Raw genomic sequence first — 3,569 nt, forward strand, 5'->3', positions numbered from 1 at the left:
ATTATGTCAAAATGTGTAACACTAAACTTATTCTATAAGAGCATCCACATCAGTGGATGAATAGTCTTCTTTAATACAAAAACCTCCTTATTTTACACATTTTGGCCAAAAAACCTCCCCCATCAGCTCATGTAAACCTGTGTAAAATCATCTAAAAATTTCCATGAGCTACAGTAACCGTGTATATACCTGTGTAAAATCATCTAAAAATTTCCATGAACTACAGTAACCGTGTATATATACACGGTTACTGTAACTCATCTATACATTATTATAATAATTTCTAATTTCGCTCATTTTTTTCTCTCTCTTCTCCATCTGCTCTCTTCTCCATCTGCACAACCAACACCACCATCATCATCAACTGCTTCTTCCTCTTATACACACACTCCCATAGTCAAAATCAAAAATCAACCATAAAAATCAAAAATCAACCACAAAATCAACAACAAAATCACCCAGAAACACCACAAAACCAAACACACCCACACACGGACACACCAACGGAGACAGAGAGAGTGGATCGGAGTTCTTCTCGGCAGATCGGCGTGCTTGGATCGGAGACAGAGAGAGTGGATCGGCGCTTGTGGCGGATCGGCGTGCTTGGATCGGCGTTCTTCTCGCCGTGCTTGGATTGGAGTTCTTCTCGCCGTGCTTGGATCGGAGACAGAGAGAGTGGATCGAAAGTTCTTCTCGGCGCCATGCTCCCTGCTCGGATCGGAGACAGAGAGAGTGGATCGGAGTTCTTCTCGGCGCCGTGCTCCCTGCTCGGATCGGAGACGGAGAGTGGATCGGAAAAAGAAACTCTAGAACAGAGTCTCGTGAATGGAGAGTGGAGAGACCGAGTATGGAGAGATAACCCAGAGGGAGAGAGATAGAAGAGAGAGAGAGAGAAATCAGAAAATATGATACAGGTAGAGGGAAAGCGCGTTAAAAACGGGTATATGGGTTAGGTGGGAAATAATAAAATAATTAAGAAAATTGATTATTTAAATAAGAGAGGTGATAGAATAGATGAATTGATGTGGGTGTTTTGTAAAAATGATGGTGTAAAATAGAAAAAGTAGATTTTTGGTGTAAAATAGACGGAATATTTTAGACGAGCTGATGTGAATGCTCTAAAATGCCCTATCACTGATGAAACCAAATAAGCTATTTCTCTCTTTCTTCCTTTTCATTGTTTTAGAGGATCAGTGAGTTTCAAGATACGTACGAAACATTGAAAAGATGTCTCTATTTGGGAAGGTAGAAGCTGAAATAGAGATCAAGGCCTCTGCATATAAGTTTTATGAGGTTAACAGCAAGCGATTAGCTGAGGTACCGAAACTTGGCCATAACTTTATACAAAGTGTTGATTTAGTAGAAGGTGAATGGGGACAAGAGGGATCTGTCATGTGCTAGTATTTTATCTTCGGTAAGTCAATCAATATTTGTTGTTGTTGTTGATCATGCCTTATCAATTCCTAACACTTTTAACATTTTACATAATACTTGCCCTTACAAATGCTTATAGCTAGCCCGATAACTGTGTATGTTTAAGATTTACTATAGATTGTGTTGATGACTTGGTGGGGAAAAAAAAAAAAGAATTGTAATGTGTTGTTGAGGGTGAGCTGACATATATTTAAATACTAATTTTTTAATTAGTTTTTTTAGAAACTAAGAATCCGTTTGGATACAATTTATTTTGACAGATGGGAAAGCTGTAATTTCTAAGGAGGTAATGGAAGCCATTGACGAAAAAACCATTCAGTCACTTTCAAGTTGATTGGAGGAATACTCATGGAGTTGTACAAGAGTTTCAAATTCGTTGTTCAAGCCACTCCAAAGGGTGAGGGGAGTTTGGTCCGCTGGACTTTGGAATATGAGAAACTGAACGTCGATGATCCTGAATCAAACACAATGCTTGAATTTGCGATTGGTGTTACAAAAGATATCGACGCTCATCTTACCCACGAATAGCTTGGAAGAAAGATTATAGCTTGCGTATTAATAAGCACAATGTGTTTGTGTAAAATAAAACTTTTGAGAGCTTTAAAGACTAGAGCTTCCTCATTTATGGGTAAAATAAGCACAATATGTACTCATTTATGCGTACCACTAGAGCTTCCTCAATTGCCTCCTGTAGGATGTTATCTATATTGGATACATGAATTTAATAATGCTTCCTACTATATCTATTACAAAGTGTGTGTGTGTTTTTTTTTTTTTTTTTTTGATGTTGTTAGACCGTGAGAAACATAATTAAAAACACGAAGTCAAATTATAATGTTCATATGTTACGTTCTAGGATGATTTATTGCGATAAATCTATTCTTGAATGGTTAGTTCTAACTATTATATTAAGGGTCCATTTCAAACGAACTATTTGGTTAGGAACAACATTTTTAGCTTTTTGCTGAAAGTACGATAAAAAAAAGCTAAAAATGTTGAAAGTACTATAGAATAAATTTTATGTATAATTTTAACCCTATTTTAATGCTTGAATATGCAAAATGACTTCTTAAAAATATATATATATATATATATATATTTAACAACAACAGTAATAACAACTAATTTTTTTGGCTTAGCTATAATTTACTATCAATTTTGTTATATAATAATTAAGATACATATTTCACCAAAGCTATCAATTAGAGTTACCAAAAAATACCATAATGTTAATGGTAATTATATATAACAAATAATCAACTAGATTTTGACAAAAAACTTATTATAATATGAATGGTAATTATAACATTAGTAACAAAAGAAGTCCTACAATGGACAAATCCCATATATCGATACTATGATATTGTTCTGAACCAGTTTCATTGCAGGCTCATCTAAAGAAGAGATCAAAAGTGATGAATGAAGATAATTAAATTTTTTTTCTCTGAATTTTTTGGTGTTCAACCTTCTTGAAAATCAGGGAGGTGGTACTTCTCCCCCTTATGCGTATTATGCTAAATGTCTGAAGTAATAGAGAAACTACATGAACTTCACGCATATTGAACATAAGAAATGAGACAACTTCCTGCAAAAACTTAAGGTTTTCTTTTCCAAACATTTAAGAAAATCAGGATAGAGCCCTTGGATAAGTACAACTAAATTGGTGAAATTTTCGTTGAATTTGATCAAATCATGTGCATGGTATCTCAGTTCCTAATATTTAAATTTAAAGTTTTAGTTTAGACTTAGGCCACCCTTATTTAGTTAGGAATTTGAAATGCTTACTCTTTTTGAAGGTATAATTCTTGTATGCTTTCTTCTCAAAAAAAAAAAATGCTACTATTGATTCCCCCCTCTTCATCTCCAGTTTATGATCTCTTTCTTCGTTCCACTTCCATCTTCTTCTTCTTTCTATATTTTATTTAGTCCTACTGTAACAGTCACTCTCTATGTGCCCTTCAAATTTCAAAACATCAGCGCTGCTCAGCCAGTCTGTGGTTTATGCTTTGTGCAGAATGTAGATCCGTTTGGGCTAATTTTGGATGGAGGACCAAGATTTTGGACGGAGGGGATCAAGTTTTATTTTCCTTTGATCCAGTTATACAAGTCAGGGGGTTAGGGCTCTTTTGGGCCCA

General features: G+C 35.2%; 1 pseudogene; it reads left to right on the top strand.

Annotated features, from left to right (window-relative positions):
• Nucleotides 1–1,177: 1,177 nt before the first annotated feature.
• Nucleotides 1,178–2,026, top strand: LOC115989178 (annotated as a pseudogene).
• Nucleotides 2,027–3,569: the final 1,543 nt, after the last annotated feature.

The sequence above is a fragment of the Quercus lobata genome, chromosome 5 (assembly GCF_001633185.2).
Source record: "Quercus lobata isolate SW786 chromosome 5, ValleyOak3.0 Primary Assembly, whole genome shotgun sequence".
In the NCBI taxonomy this organism is placed as follows: Eukaryota; Viridiplantae; Streptophyta; class Magnoliopsida; order Fagales; family Fagaceae; genus Quercus; species Quercus lobata.